We start from the raw sequence: 17,013 nt of genomic DNA on the forward strand, positions 1-17,013 counted from the left end.
TTAAGTCACTAGTTACTATGGCGATGGGCCCATTAGGTAATGCTTGTGAAGCACTGAGATCCTTGGATGAAAACACATGCATTGCTGGGTTCTAAATTAACCGTAAACACTTCAGGAAAAGATCTGGGCATCAACTAGACAGCTCAATGAAAACCTCTGCATAAGGAATAGGATAGAAAATAATACTGAAAATATTACAATGCCATTACATAAATCAGTGGTACAACCTCCTTTGGAAAACTGTGTTCAGTTTTAACCATTCCTGAGGGAATGTTACAGAAGCATAGGGTGTTCAAAGGCAGTACAAGCGATAAGAAGGATGGAAAGACCTGTATATGAGAAGAGGTGGAAAAAATTGTGACTGCTGGAGAATGAGAGGGTGGGTTACAGATTGCCTTCTCTGTACTATTCGTTGTTTTAGCCATCAGAAACTTCTGTTCACCCTTACTCATAATAAAAGAACAAGGGGACATTTAATGAAATTGAAAGGCAAAAAATGACACACACACACACACACCCCATTTACCCACAGGACTTGTTCCCTAAAGATATCATTGAAACTGAGAGTTCTTCTTCGAGTGATTGCTCATATCCATTCCAGTTAGGTGTGTGCGCGCCGCGTGCACGTTCGTCGGAAGACTTTTACCCTAGCAACCCCAGTGGGTCAGCTGAGCGCCCCCTGGAGTGGTGCCATAACGGCACCGCATATATACCTCAGCCGACCCACCCAACCCTCAGTTCCTTCTTACCGCCCCTGTCGGTCGTTGGAACAGTGAAGTGCAGCTTGCCTGACCTCCGCTTCCCTAGCTTCCTCATAGTTCTTCTCTGTAAAATTTGTACATAGTTCATATCTTAGCTTAGGTTTTCTTGTTTTTGATAGTTTAAATCAGTTTAGTGTTAGATAGTTAGCGGGTTCGGGGATTAGCCCCACCCGCACCCGGGACCGGAGCGTATGCCCGGCTCCCCGGGTTTCAAGCCGTGCTCGGCCTGCCGCAGGCCTATGCCTACAGGAGATCCTCATAGCTCCTGTTTGAAGTGCTTAGGAGAGTCGCACTTATCTACTAAGTGCCCAATTTGCAAGGCTTTCAAGCCTCGCACAAAGAGGGAAAGAGACATTAGGCTTAAACAGCTCCTAATGGAGGCAGCCTTAACCCCTCCGGCCGCGGCACCGCCCGCTGTCCCTCTAGACTCTCGCAGCACCGCCACGGCGCCGGGCCACTCTGCTGTGCCACTGAAAGCGCCATCGGCACCGAAGCCGGCCCAAAGACGCTCGCTCTCGCCAAAGGCGAAGAAGGGAAAGGCTGCTGCCTCTTCGGCACCGCCTGCTCCGAAGCACCAGAGTGCGCCCCATCCGGACCGCCCGGCACCGAAACCTGCCGCGGCACCGGTTCCTCTGCCGCAGATGCTTCTGCCGGCACCGGCGACTCCGGCCCCTCAGAGGCCGTCGAGCCCGGCACCTGTGACCTCCCCGGCTCCGGCCGCGGTAGAGATGCCACAGCCGTCGACTCCGGAGACCTTCGAGGCAGCGCGGGACCTCATCGCATTGACAGACCCGGCTGTGCCACCGCCCCCGGCGCCGCCGGTGCGGGCGCCCCGTTCCATGGGCAAGCCGTCAATGCTTAAGCCGCCAGCCGGCACCGACTCTGACCGGCACCGATCCCGTTCCCACTCTTGCCACCGATCACGCTCTCGACACCGATCTCAATCTGGGCGCCGATCGCAACGCCGCTCGCAGTCCCGGCACCGCTTAACTACGCAGCACCGGTCAGACCCGCGGCACCGGTCATTCTCCCGCTCTCCGACTCGTCATTCCCGGCACCGTTCAGGATCTCGGTACCGCTATGGCCGCCGCTACTCGCGGAGTCGCTCCCGGCACCGAACATGGAGATCCCGGTCGACCTCCCGGCACCGCGCCGGTCGGAGGTCCCATTCTCGCTCCCGCTCTCGCTATCGGGATGCCTCCTGGCACCGGTCACCGCAGAGGCGGGAAATGCAATCCGTGGGCACTTCGGCGCAAGGGTTATCTGCTCCACCCTGGCCCTCTCGACACGCCTCGGCCTCTTCGCACGCCGACAGCTACTACGTCGACGACCATGACCCTCAGGTTCCTTCGGGAGTTTTTCACCAGTCCCATTATGCGGACCAGGACCCTCATCAGTGGGGTTATTGGACCCCTTGGGCCTACCACCAAGCCCAAGGTGCTCCTCTGCCTACCACGCGTACCGTACCACACGAGTCACGCATCCCGGAGGCTACTGTAAGCCGCCCCCCAGTTGACACTGAGGTACCCTCGAGTGCAGAGGAAGGTATTCAGCCTGCCCAGGAACCTCTGGATCAGGAAACTTCACAGGTCCCAGATGCTGACCGGGACACCATCATGCCCGGAATTTCTTCTTCCTCCTCTTCCCCGGATGAGGCGGTGGCGGGGTCGTCATCGGCAGGTCCCCCGCCAATTGACTTATGGGTGCACCAAGAGCTCCTTCGCAGGGTGGCACTGCAAATGGACCTACAGGCTGAGGAGGTATCGGAGGTGGATGATCCAATAGTGACCATTTTGTCAGCAGACGCCCCAACCCGCATAGCCCTCCCCTTATCCAGGCGAATGCTGATACTTTATGGCAGACTCCGTCCTCTATTGCGCCCACAGCCCGAGGGGTGGAACGCAAGTACATGGTCCCTTCCAAGGGACATGAGCATTTGTATATACACCCTGTCCCCTTGTCGTTGGTGGTCCAGTCTGTCAATGATAAAGAGCGACACGGCCAGCAAGGCCCGGCTCCTAAATCAAAGGAAGCCAGGCGCATGGACTTGCTTGGTCGCAAGGTTTACTCTGCCGGTGCCCTGCAGCTCCGAGTGGCTAACCAGCAGGCCTTGCTAAGCCGTTACGGACATGATACTTGGGCTGAGGTAGAGAAGTACAAAGAGCTCCTACCTCAGGACTCACGCCAGGAGTTTGCGGCCTTCATAGAGGAAGGTAAAAAGGTAGCGCGTACCTCATTACAAGCCTCCTTGGACGCAGCTGACTCCGGGGCACGTACTATTGCCTCGGGCGTTACCATGCGCCGGATCTCTTGGCTCCAGAGTTCGACGCTTCCCCCTGAAGTACAGTACACGATTCAGGACCATCCTTTTGACTCCCAGGCTCTGTTCTCCGAAAAGACGGACTCTAGGCTCCAGAACTTAAAGGACAATAGAGTCATTATCCGTACTTTGGGGATGCATACCCCGGCTACCCAGAGGCGTCCGTTCCGCCCCCAGTTTAACCGGCCTTACTATATGCCCCGCTACAGACAAGACTCTGGTCGGCGACGGGGTCGCGGGGGACGTAGACGACAGCCTGGCAACCAACTGTCCCAAGGGCGAACCCCCTCTAAACCACCGGGGCCTAAGCCATCCTTTTGAAGATGCACCCGGGGACGGCATACCAGATCTTTCTCCAGATCCCTCCCTGCCTTTTTCCAACCGCCTTTCCTATTTCCTCCCGGCGTGGGCCCGGCTGACCACCGATGCCTGGGTCCTACGCACCGTGGAACGTGGTTACCAACTACAATTCGTTTCACCCCCACCTTCCCACCCTCCTTCCCGGTCCCTCTTCAGGGATCCCTCTCACGAGCAACTCCTCTTACAGGAGGTGCATTCGCTCCTGGCCATCGGAGCGGTCGAGAAGGTTCCGGACGAAGAACGGGGCAAGGGGTTTTATTCCCATTATTTTTTGATCCCCAAGTCCAAAGGGGGGCTCCGACCCATCCTCGACCTGCGAGACCTCAACACATACATGCTAAAGTTGAAGTTCCGCATGGTATCCCTCGGGACAATTATCCCTACTTTGGATCCGGGAGACTGGTATGCCGCCCTCGATATGAAGGACGCTTATTTTCATATCGCCATCTTCCCACCGCACAGACGCTTCCTCCGCTTCACAATCTGTCACCTGCACTTCCAGTTTGCGGTCCTCCCCTTCGGCCTATCCACAGCCCCAAGGGTGTTCACAAAGTGCATGGCCATTGTCGCCGCCCACCTCCATCGGCGCGGCATCTCTGTTTTTCCCTACCTGGACGACTGGCTCATCAGAGGGGAATCGCAGGCCACGGTCCAGCATCATGTCGCAGAGATCAAAGACTTATTCACGCGCCTGGGCCTAGTTCTCAACATAGAGAAGTCCACCTTCGTACCAACTCAGAGGTTGGACTTTATTGGCGCGACCCTGGACTCATCTCTAGCCAAAGCCTACCTTCCGCAGCTACGGTTCCAGGCCCTTATGCAGCTAATCCGCGCCCTTCAGGCCTCTCGTATGACCTCGGCCCATGCTTGTCTCCGACTCCTCGGTCATATGGCGGCTTGCACGCACGTCACTCCGTTTGCCAGGCTCCGCCTCCGCCCACTTCAGCTGTGGCTCCACTCCAGATACCGCCCGCACAGGGACCCTCTGGATACCCTACTCACCATTCCAGCGGGTGTCCTTCAATCCCTGGATTGGTGGCTGTCCCCTTCCCACGTATGCGCGGGGGTACCATTCCAGGCTCCTCAGCCTTCCCTTTCCCTGACAACAGACGCCTCGTCCCTCGGATGGGAAGCCCATCTCGGCGCTCTTCGTACTCAAGGCCTTTGGTCGGTGCAGGAATTGAATATGCACATCAATATCAGGGAGCTCCAGGCAGTGCACCTGGCATGCCAGGCGTTCTGAACTCGCCTCCACGGCCATTGTGTCTCAGTCTTTACAGACAACACAACGGCCATGTACTATATCAACAAGCAAGGCGGGACCCGCTCTTCCCCCATCTGCCACGAGGCGATGCTACTGTGGGAATTCTGCATAGCCCACTCGATCCATCTAGTGGCATCGTTCCTTCCCGGAGTCAAGAACACCATCACGGATCGCCTGAGCAGGTCCTTTCTCTGCCACGAGTGGTCACTGAGAGCAGACATCGCTCATGCCATTTTCCAACAGTGGGGATTTCCCCATGTAGACCTGTTTGCATCCCGATCGAACCACAAATGCCAGGAGTTTTTCTCCTTTCAAGGCCTGGCACCGGGCTCTCTGTCGGACGCGTTACTCCTTCCATGGACTCGTCATCTGTTCTACGCCTTTCCTCCGTTTCCCCTCATACACAAGGTCCTGCTGAAGCTCCGACGGGACAAAGTACGTCTCATCTTAATTGCGCCAGCGTGGCCCAGGCAACACTGGTTCACCACGCTGCTCCGTCTGTCGGTAGCCAGCCCAATTCCTCTACCGCTTCACCCAGATCTTATAACACAAGATCACGGCACTCTCCGTCACCCAGACCTGCCGGCCCTCCACCTCACGGCGTGGCTCCTGAGTGGCTAGACCACTCGGAATTGCGCTGCTCTGCTCCCGTGCAGCACGTTTTATTGAGCAGCAGAAAGCCTTCCACTCGATCTACCTACGTGGCCAAGTGGAAGCGCTTCGCTTGCTGGGCTCAAGCGCGCAACGCTATTCCTTCCGAGCTTCCACTTCCAATGGTCCTTGACTATCTCTGGTCGCTAAAACAGCAAGGGCTTGCACTGTCCTCCATCAAGGTGCACTTAGCGGCTATCTCCGCTTTCCACCCCGGTGAGGGAGGGTATACGCTGTTCTCTCACCCGCTGACTACTCGTTTCAGAAAGGGCCTTGATCGTCTCTACCCCCAGGTGCGCCACCCGATTCCCACCTGGGACCTCAATCTCGTCCTCAGCAGGCTCATGTCCCCACCATTTGAGCCACTGGCCACCTGGTTCCTTACTGTACCTGTCATGGAAGACGTTTTTTCTAGTGGCTATCACATCAGCCAGACAGGTCTCTGAGCTCAAAGCGCTCGTGGTGGACCCACCGTACACCGTTTTTCATAAGGACAAGGTACAGCTACGTCCACATCCGGCATTTCTCCCAAAGGTAGTGTCCGCGTTCCACAATAACCAGGACATCTTCCTTCCAGTTTTCTTTCCAAAGCCTCACGCATCCTCGCAACAGCAACGACTTCACTCCCTTGATGTTCGCAGGGCATTGGCTTTCTTTGTTGATCGGACAAGACCGTTCCACAAATCCCCGCAACTGTTTGTGGCAATTGCTGACCGGATGCGAGGTCTTCCTGTCTCATCGCAGCGAATCTCCTCGTGGCTCACAGAGTGCATACGCACCTGTTATAACTTGGCTAATGTCCCTTTGGGCCATCTCACCACCCACTCTACCCGGGCCCAGGCGTCCTCCGCTGCCTTTCTGGCTCAAGTACCAATACAAGAGATATGCCGAGCGGCGACCTGGTCGTCCATCCATACTTTCGCCTCGCACTATGCCCTGGTCCAACAGTCGAGAGATGACGCAGCCTTTGGCTCTGCGGTCCTGCATACCGCCACGCCTCACTCCGACCCCACCGCCTAGGTAAGGCTTGGGATTCACCTAACTGGAATGGATATGAGCAATCACTCGAAGAAGAAAAAACGGTTACTTACCTTTGTAACTGTTGTTCTTCGAGATGTGTTGCTCCTATCCATTCCACACCCACCCTCCTTCCCCACTGTCGGAGTAGCCGGCAAGAAGGAACTGAGGGTCGGGTGGGTCGGCTGAGGTATATATGCGGTGCTGTTATGGCACCACTCCAGGGGGCGCTCAGCCGACCCACTGGGGTTGCTAGGGTAAAAGTCTTCCGACGAATGTGCACGCGGCGCGCACACACCTAACTGGAATGGATATGAGCAACACATCTCAAAGAACAACAGTTACAAAGGTAAGTAACCGTTTTTTCTATATGGTTTAGAATGGGATTGGACATTTATATGGATAAATAAACTATAAACAAACAAACTAGGGGTAAATAAAGTAGAAAGGTTCTAGTTATGGGCCACTGACCAACAGTTAGAATTAGAGGTGATGGAAATTTTTCAAATTTCCATTTGCTGACATTTTTAGATGAAAATGGTAGTTAAAAAAATCTCCCCTCCCAAAAATTACTATAGAGTTGTTCAAATTTTCTTTTTAATTTGCTAAGTTTTGAAATATTAAGAAACCAGCAATTTAGGCTTTTGAAAATTTTTCACAATTTTTCCCGTCTTTTTCCCCACCAGCTCTATTCAAAATATTATGTAAGTGAATTCAAAAGCCAGGAGTCAAAAATAACTATCGCCCTTGTATTTAGCTTAATTTGTCACTTTCCAGTACAGCAATGCACAAAAACATGATGTGCCTATCATGATAACTTATTTAAAAACTATCCCATTTAAAAATCACAAAATTGTATCTGGAGGACTAAGACCAGTCCATTTAAGACATATGTCAACATCACACAGCCAGATCTATTGGGAACATTCTGGTCAGGAAAGACTCAACAAGAATAAAAAAAAAAAAAAAAAGAGGTTGTCAAGACAGTTTGACCCTACGGACAGCTCTACAGCCTGATGATGCCATAATAAAAGTGTTTGCTGCTGAATAGAAATAAACTAGAAAACTTGCTGAATGAATATACACTGTGCAAGTGACAAGTAAATTTCTGTATACTACCAAATGCTGTATATTGTATGCAAATAACCATAAAAGATGCCGTGGGATGGAGAGAGGCAGGAAGAGGAACATGGGATATGAATTTAGGTGAAAGTAGTCTTCAGGGTGTACAGTACGTCATTGGGACCGAAAATCGTTGTTTTTTTTAAATTGCTCTGATGTAGCAACACATTTAGGCTGAAAAGCTTTGACAGTATGAGATATTTAAAACTCCCATTGACTTCTCATTGACTAGGGGAGGGAGGGATAGCTCAGTGGTTTGAGCATTGGCCTGCTAAACCCAGGGTTGTGAGTTCAATCCTTGAGGAGGCCACTTAGGGATCTGGGGCAAAAATTGGTCATGCTAGTGAAGGCAGGGGGCTGGACTAGATGACCTTTCAAGGTCCCTTCCAGTTCTAGGAGATTGGTATATCTCCAATTATTACCTATTACCTTTTCTATGGGTCCAGGATTTCACCCCTTGCCTGTTTAAGGTCAATTCCTCTGCCCTTCACCATGCTGAAGTGAACACAAAGAAACTACACAGGTTCTAATATCCAGCTAGCATGCTGTACACATATAGTGGAAAGGGGAGGATAGGAATGGACTGCAAGTTCAGCATTTTCTTTGTTTTCAGTTTTTTTTTAGACTGCAGGAAAAACAACCAACCAACTATACCACTTGTTAAAGAAATAATACCACACATAATACTCTAAGCTGGCTCTGGGCCCCTGGAAATTTTGAAGAATTGTGAATACAAACAACATTCTTACCACATTAAAAAAATAAATGATGCCCTTAAACTGGAGCTGTGAGTGCTTAGTACTCTTGAAAATCCTTTTCCTTTCATAGGCCTTTTACCTTACATAGGCCTATTTGAAAACAAACTCAGGTAAATCTATTGCTCACTCTCAAAGTTTGTCACTAGGATATTCATGGACTTTCTTTTCCGGTCAACAACTGTGTTTCACAAGGGGAAGAGAAGCAACTCCATGGCATAAGAGAATTAAGTATGAGGCTGAGATTATTGGATTTGTGTGTTCTTACCCCTTTTCTGATGCAGTCTCTCTCTGTCGCTCAGGTCAAAACATTTAATCCTTTCGGCCATTATTTACTCCACTGTAAAATAGGGATACTACAATTTATCTACTTCACTGAATCATTGTGATCAGTTAATGTGTATACAGTGTTACTATACAAGGGGTAAAATTCAATACAATGCTAACTCCATTAGTTGTTTTGAGAAATGTCCCTGGAAATGTTGGAAACTGTGTTAAGAGACCAGTATAAATACCTGGACTCCATGCTTTTGCAATGGAGGACTATAGGGTTTGCGGGCAAAAAGATTGTTTCCTACATCCCTTTTTTATGTAATCTGTTAAATATGGGGCAGGGGTCCCCAAAGAATCATCCCAATGAATCTCCTCAACATCCAAAAGCTAGCATTGTGGATAATCCCTGTGAGGACAGAAGTTGATTAGTCCCTTAATCCTGTCACTCTCTGTGGTCCCAAGGCTTTTTCCTTGCATATTATTGACTTAAGTCAGTCTTTTGGCAATACCTATAGCACCTTTGATAAAGTGTCCCAGGCCTGATAACTTTGTCCCACTCCTCTGCCTGCTGACAAGATAAGAAGTTCATTTCCCCTTGTCCCCAAGAACAGACTGTAGTGAATATTCCCCAAAACAGTCTAAGATCCAAAAACATCTTCAATAAAACAACACATGTCTGAAAAACAAAGTAGCCCAATGAAATCAAAGATAAACTGTTCAAAAACACACTTATCTCTCATACTGTCTTGTGGCCCAGATAGACCAAAACAACTGAAAATAAAATTGCCAAAATAAAAATCAGAAAATATGGTGCTTATATGTCTAGAGTTCTATATTCTCTCTCAGGCTGTCAAAGTCCTTGTCTGAGTCTCCACATTGCAGTGCCTCAGAGCTCCCTGCTGTCAGTGAGCTCTATCTCTTGAAGTTGGATAGATATCTGTCTACTTTGATATGGCCAGTATGACCTTGCTCATTATCATATCAGGCATAAAAGTGTCCTTTGTATTAACATTTTGACAATAATGTTTGTTATTGCATGCAGACTCCTTTCTCTGCCCAATATACACTGCATGTTCCAGTTTCATTTAACAATGTATTTGCTGCTGCTCTATTTTGTATTGTATGTTGCTGCACTTGCCAACTCCTAACACACAGGGTACGTCTACACTACGGGATTATTCCGAATTTACATAAACCGGTTTTGTAAAACATTGTATAAAATCAAGTGTGCGCGGCCACACTAAACACATTAAATCGGTGGTGTGCGTCCACGGTCTGAGGCTAGCGTCGATTTCTGGAGCATTGCACTGTGGGTAGCTATTCCATAGCTATCCCATAGTTCCCGCAGCCTCCCCCCCCCCCTTTGAATTTCCGGGTTGAGATCCCAGTGCCTGATGCGGCAAAAATCATTGTCGCGGGTGGTTCTGGGTAAATGTCGTCAGTCACTCCTTCCGCTGGGAAAGCAACGGCAGACAAGCATTTCATGCCTTTTTTTCCCTGGATTGCCCTGGAAGATGCCATAGCATGGCAATCATGGAGCCTGTTTCGCCTTTTGTGACTGTCACCGTATGTGTACTAGATGCTGCTCACAGAGGCGATTCAGCAGTGGCACACAGCTGCATGCTTTGCTTTTGCATGATAGCAGCGATGGTTATCAGCCATATTGTACCATCTACCATACCATAAATTGGTAATAAGATGGGCATGGCTACCAGTCCTTTTGCACTGTTCCATTTGCTGCTGTCATAAGTGCCCCTGGCTGCTCTTAGCCAGGGGCGCAAAAGCCAAAATTGGGAATGACTCCCTGAGTCAATCCCTCCTTTTTGGTATCTAAAAATAGAATCAGTCCTGCCTAGAATATGGGCAAGTGTACTAGAGAACCACTGTATCAGAGAACCAGAGAGCACAGCTGCTCTGTGTCAGATCCTGCATAGATTATGAGCTGTATGCTATTCACAGGGGGTGCTCCTGCAACAACCCCACCTGTTCATTCCATTCTTCCCCAGCCTTCCTGGGCTACCATAGCATTGTCCCCACTTGTGTGATGAAGTAATAAAGAATGCAGGAATACTTGTTAGTGAGAAATGAGTGGAAGGCAGCCTCCAGTTGCTATGATAGTCCACATAGGACATTAAGGAGTATGGAGGAGAGGAGCCCAGCATCCTGCTGCTAGTCCAGGGGCAATTGAATCTTTTCTTTACACATGAAGGGTGGGGGCTGATGAAGCTCAGCCCCCTGTTGCTATGATGATGATGGTTATCAGCCATATTGTACCATCTACCAGGAAAAATTAGGGCCAGGCGCCCTTGATCGACCTGACCGATGCTAGTACGCATGGTTACCAGGCCTTTTGCACTGCCCCATGTGCCAATAGGCTGATGATGACAATGGGTATCAGTCTTATTGTACCATCAGTCACCCATGGCGTGGGGGGAGCAAGGATGTTGGTGTTGAGTGCTGCACCATCGCGTCTATCTGCAGCATTCAGTAAAGATAGGGTGACATGTAAAAGAGTCAAGACAGGATTGTTTTCCCTTTCACATCTGGGGTTGTTGGGTGGGTGCGTAAATTGCCTAGCTATGCCCTGACCCACCGCGGACACTGTTTTTGAGCCTAGAAGCATTTGGAGCTCAGCCAAGAATGCAAATGCTTTTCAGAGACTGCAGGAACTGTGGGATAGCTTGAGTCCTCCAGTCCATGAGCGTCCATTTGATTCTTTGGCTTTACGTTACGCTTGCCACGCAGCAGTGCGCTGAGTCCCTGCTATGGCGTCTGTCTGGAGATATTTAAAAAATGATTTTGAATTTCGTCTTCTGTAACGGAGCGCTGATAGAACAGATTTGCCTGCCCTTACAGCGATCACGTCCGCATCGTCCATGCTGGAGCTCTTTTTTTATTTTGATTTTGGACTGCATCGCCACCCGTGCTGATCGGAGCTCCACGCTGGGCAAACAGGAAATATTCAAAAGTTCGCGGGGCTTTTCCTGTCTACCTGACCACTGCATCCGAGTTCAGATTGCAGTCCAGAGCGGTCACTGGTGCACTGTGGGATAGCTCCCGGAGGCCAATGCCGTCGATCAGCGTCCACACTAACCCTAATCCGATATGTTAATACCGATACTAGCATTACTCCTCTCGTTAGGGAGGAGTACAGAAACTGGTTTAAAGAGCCATTAAAATCGATATAAGGTGCCTCCTATTGTGGACGGTTGTGGCGTTAAATCGGTTTTACGCTCCTAAAACCGGTTTAAACGCCTAGTGTAGACCAGGCTACAGTCACTCTTTATATACACCTGGTCCAGAATAGTATTCAATCTTCCTGTATCCAAGTATAAATTAATATCTCTTTAGAGCTATCCAACATGGAAGCTATCTGCTATCCCAACTGAAGGTCTTTCATATGCTACTTACACTTTCGTTGACCAGACTCCAAGTGTTACTTTAAGCAGTTTACGTATCAATATATATTTCTCATTCAGAAATGCAAAGGAGCCATATTTCAACAACAACAACATAGTTCTCAGCAAAATCCACCAGTATCAAATGTATTTCATTGATGCACACTATCTAGTAGGTTATAATCACAAAACAACATTTTTTTTCAAAATGTGTAACTTTTCCAACATAAATTGAGAGCAATAGGTATTTGGTTTTGATGGGAAGCCCGTTATTTTAGTGTCATCTTCTTTATGAGACACTAAGCAGAGTCTATATGGAAAGTCTGGTTCTCAAACTCACAGCAGCTTGTTAAAGAGACATGAGTGACATACCAGCATACTCCTAGCTTCCTACTGAGTCTCTAACATCTGTTACTCCATAACTGTCGGAAGTAAATAGCTCTTTCTAAGAAAAAGTGAGGTTTGTTTTTACGCTTATGCTCAGGTACAAAATGTCTGAGGCTGATCGCTACCGCACTCTTGGATTTTCATGTCATTTGTTTATTTACATGTTACAGAAGGCAGATTAAGAACTCATCCAAATAGCAATAGAATTTACAGTACATGTGACAAACATACAGAATACAAATAAAATATTGCTGACTCGACACAAACCAACAAGGCCAATTTAAGAATGAAAGTCCACTAGCTTGTAGAACTGCTGGTTAGTTGGCCTATAATGTAAGCTATAGTGAATTTCACAATATGTTACAATATGGATAAAGTTTAACAACTTTGACTGCAAGTCTAAATTAAAAAAAGAAATCCAAATGACAACTAGAACAAAAAGCATGGTGAATGGCAGGTAAGTGGTAAATGAGAATGGTCATGCCTTGACTGAGTTAGCAAAATATAAGATGCCTAGCTAATAAGAGGTCCTGAGGTGTCATATTGAATGAATTGGACATATTTAGATTCTCTCTCATTAACAACAGTTGATTTATCATGCCAATTAATTATATGAAAAAGTAACAATTTAATAAACATGACATGAAATGAAACACAATTGCTAATACAGCAAAAAAGATAGGCTTGTCTAGATACCTTATCTTGCAATCTATTCTCAGTTAAATAAAAGTACTATCATTTTCTAAAGGTATGCAATTAAATTTGAACTAGTTTACAAATATAGCACTAAGTTATGTATGGTCCATCTGTAAAAACGTGTTGGTGCTCAACCAATGTACCATCTGGGCAACACATTGAACCTCCAAAAGCAAGTCACTCCTTTGCTCAGCATTCTCCAAATGGTTCCCCTGAATGCTAATTCAAGGCTTTGGTCCTAATCTTCAAAGAGATCAGTGAATCATGACCCAGCTACATTACAGACTGCCTTTCCATCCATGATCCACCGACACCGTTGTACTCTTCTTGGCCAATGCAACTAGCAAAGCCCCAGGTGAAACAGGTGAGACAGATATTCAGTTGGTGGGGAGCGGGAAGCAGAATAAGCAACCAGAAGAGATCAGACTAGGCCAAAGTCTAGGCGATGCTAGACGGGACAGTCTGCAAAGCCACCCATTTGCTGTAGTTTTCCCATCATAAGTGACATTTTAAATCTTTCTTCAAGAACACAACCAGCACCAAGCAGAGCCCCCTAGAATCTGACAAAGGTGAAGAGCAGAATCCTCTACAAAACTGGTTATGGAAATAGTCATGCAGAGCTAATTTAATCTGTTCAGTACTCAGATACTATGGTGACGGGTGCTATAGAAAAAAAATCTAACGCAGATATTTACAATACAACAACAAAAAGCATTCCGGTAGCCCCCCTGCAAAACAATACACCCTGCCCCCTTTTTTTTTTTTTTGGTATGGAGACCTATACTATCAGCATCTAATGTCTTCTGGTACACAATATTGTAGAAATCTGTACAAATAATAGCTACTTTTTTGACTCTGGTTTGCACTGTTCAAGGCACAACTACATAGATACTAATATATTTAGTAAAATACCATTTCATTAAAAATTTTAACTGAAAAACTTTTCCTTCATTAACTTCATCTTCTGATTTAGACTTCAAGATGTTTGAGAAATAGTCCAAAGTATCCAAATGCGTATTTTTAAACAAGTTACTTGTGGTAGCCTTGCTCCAAAATGGATTTATGGTTTGGTTTTTTTCATCTTGAAATCAGAATGTGAGTGACATCATTTATAGTAATAAAATGTTGAAAAAAATAAAACTTTACAGGAAAAAATGGCCAACCCAACTGATTAGAACTCAGGCCACATGCCTGCAAAAAGTTTTTTTTGAGGCTTAATTAACAGTGATTTTGACTTTGTAGAGAACCTACATTTCACTTGTCACAGCATTAGTTACTGGTGCTGAATATCACTATGTATGTAGGTTTCAGTGTAGCAGCTGTGTTAGTTTGTATCCGCAAAAAGAACAGGAGTACTTGTGGCACCTTAGAGACTAACACATTTATTTCAGCATAAGCTTTCGTGGGCTACAGCTCACTTCTTCGGATGCATAGAATGGAACATAAAGACAGAAGATATTTATACGTACAGAGAACATGGTTCATTCATTTATGGTTCATGTTCTCTGTATGTATAAATATCTTCTGTCTGTGTGTTCCATTCTACGCATCCAAAGAAGTGAGCTGTAGCCCACGAAAGCTTATGTTGAAATAAATGTGTTATCTCTAAGGTGCCACAAATACTCCTGTTTTTTTACTAAGTATGTAGGTGTCCAGATGATTTATAACATTACTAACTTCACATACAGGAAAGAGTATTGGAAGGATCATTTTATTTTAGAAAAATGAAATTTAACATATTTTGCACTGAAATGTTCCATCATATCTGATATACCTATTATAAAGTGATTCTGCATTCTACAGGAGTGGCCCCAAGATCTACAACCTACCATGTGCCACTTCCACAACAGCATTCTAGCTGGTTGTTGCAGTCATAGCTGTATAAGCAACTCTTGAGAGGCCACTGTAGCACCTACCTGCCCCCATCCCTCCAGATGATTACAGTCCCTTGACTGCTATATAAAAGTAAGAGATGCTATTAGGAGGAGATGCTACTGTGACACTTTGGGGTTCAACCCAGGGCTGTGTCACTGCCTGCTGTGAAACTCTGGGTGCCTTAAATGCTATGTTGCTGTGGCACATAACCCTGACACCAACAGCCAGCATTCAAGTACACAAGTCACACCTTGGCTTCCACCACCCAGTTGCTTTTTATGAGTGACCCCAACTCTCCCCAAGCCCCAAATGTCTCTAAAACTGTCTGACCTGCAGTCCCCAGCCCTTTCACTGAACACTAAAGAGAAGTTTTCAAGTTTGCTGCTTCCTTAAAGAGGCAGTACCCTGCAGCTTATTACCTACACTGGGGTTAAAAAAAAAACTTCTATCAAAGCACTGAATTACTTTATAGTAAAAGTAAAGCAACGGTTTGTTAATTAAAAAGTCATAGGTGTACATGATAGCAAGGAATGAAGATAGAAATGGCTACAAATAAACAAACAAAACGTGAATATTTGCTTCTAAGACTAAAACCTAATTTCAGCAAGTTACAAGCTCTGCCTAAGCAGGTTTCTCACCTATATTCAGTTCCCAGAGATGTCAGCCCTCATATTTGAAGGATTCATTCTTCTGTGATTTAAAGAGCTCTGGGTCCCTTTAGTCCTTCCTGTGATGGGTGCCAAAATGACTTTTCCTCTCTTCTTATATCTTCCCAATGTTGGTTATTGGTCCTGTTTCAAGCAGCAGGAAAATTTCTCACTGGTACAGTCTCCAGCTCAGGTCAAGACGGGGTCCAAATTAGCTGTTACCACTCAAGAATGAGAACTTGCAGTCACTGTGGTTAGTTCTCTGAAAATATCTGAAAGATCAAAAAGTAGTCCATCTTTTCCCACTTGTTTTCTTGATGGCTTTGTTTACCTTTCATGTAAATGTGCTGTCTGTCTGTCTGTGATCAGATCTTGCTTAAGAAACCCATTCCGTGGTCTGGTGTGGCTGACACCCTGGCTTATCAAATACATTTTAAGAACATAGTTGCAGCACATATCTATAAAGTCCTTTGTGGGCTTACTGTAATGTATCAAACAAGAATATTAATAATCTGTTGGTTCTTAGTTTTCCATCGTTTCCCCCATATGGATATATAGTATGACAGTGTACCAACTGGCATTGGGGTGCTCTCAGTGTGACAGCTACCACTGGGAGATGCAATTAATAAATGGACTATCAGCAAGAAAGTGAAGTTGGGCCCAGACAAAATAAATACGAGGCTAAAAATTGTGGGGTGTGGAGAGGAGAGAGAAGAGACACCTAGGGAGTTGCTATACCTTGATCATAAGAACATAAGAATGGCTATACTGGGTCAGACCAATGGTCCATCTAGCTCAGTATCCTGTCTCTTGATAGTGGCCAGTGCCAGATGCTTCAGAATAAAGAGAACAGGGCAATTATTGAGTGATCCATCCCAGCATCCAGCAGTCAGAGGTTAAGGGACACGCAGAGCATGGGGTTGCATCCCTGACCATCTTGGCTAATAGTCACTGATGGATTTATCTTCCATAAACGTATATAGTTCTTTTTTGAAGCCAGTTATACTTTTGGCCCTCACTACATCCCCTGGCAATGAGTTCCACAGACTGACTGTATGTTATGTGAAGAAATACTTCTTGTTTTAAACCTGCTGCCCATTAACATAAGAATACGTGTTCACCCAATGAAATTATGTGAAGGAGTAAATAACACTTCCCTATTCACTTTCTTCATACCATTCATGATTTTATAAACCTTTATCTTATTCCTCCAGTCATCTCTTTTGTAAGCTGTCCCCATCTTTTTAATCTCTCCTCAAAGGCAAGCTGTTCCATACCACTAATCATTTTTGTTGCCCTTCTCTGTACCTTTTTAAATATTAATATATCTTTTTGAGATGATACTACCACATCTATGCTCAGTATTCAAGCTGGGTGTGTACCATTTATTTATATAGTGGCATTATGATATTTTCTATCTTATCTATCCCTTTCCTAATAGTTCTTAATATTCTGTTAGCCTTTTTTTCCCCCACTGCTTTTCCATC

At 46.5% G+C, this 17,013-nt stretch overlaps 1 long non-coding RNA gene across 3 annotated transcripts in view; it reads right to left on the reverse strand.

Moving 5' to 3' along the window:
* Positions 1 to 17,013, reverse strand: part of LOC120400202 — a 300,141-nt gene that overhangs the window by 133,205 nt on the left and 149,923 nt on the right. For all 3 annotated transcript variants that reach the window (XR_005595595.1, XR_005595594.1, XR_005595596.1), the window contains one exon: positions 8,519 to 8,590. This is a non-coding gene — a long non-coding RNA (uncharacterized LOC120400202). The remainder of the gene's footprint in view (positions 1 to 8,518; positions 8,591 to 17,013) is intronic.

This window comes from Mauremys reevesii, linkage group 3 (assembly GCF_016161935.1).
Source record: "Mauremys reevesii isolate NIE-2019 linkage group 3, ASM1616193v1, whole genome shotgun sequence".
Taxonomy (NCBI): domain Eukaryota; kingdom Metazoa; phylum Chordata; order Testudines; family Geoemydidae; genus Mauremys; species Mauremys reevesii.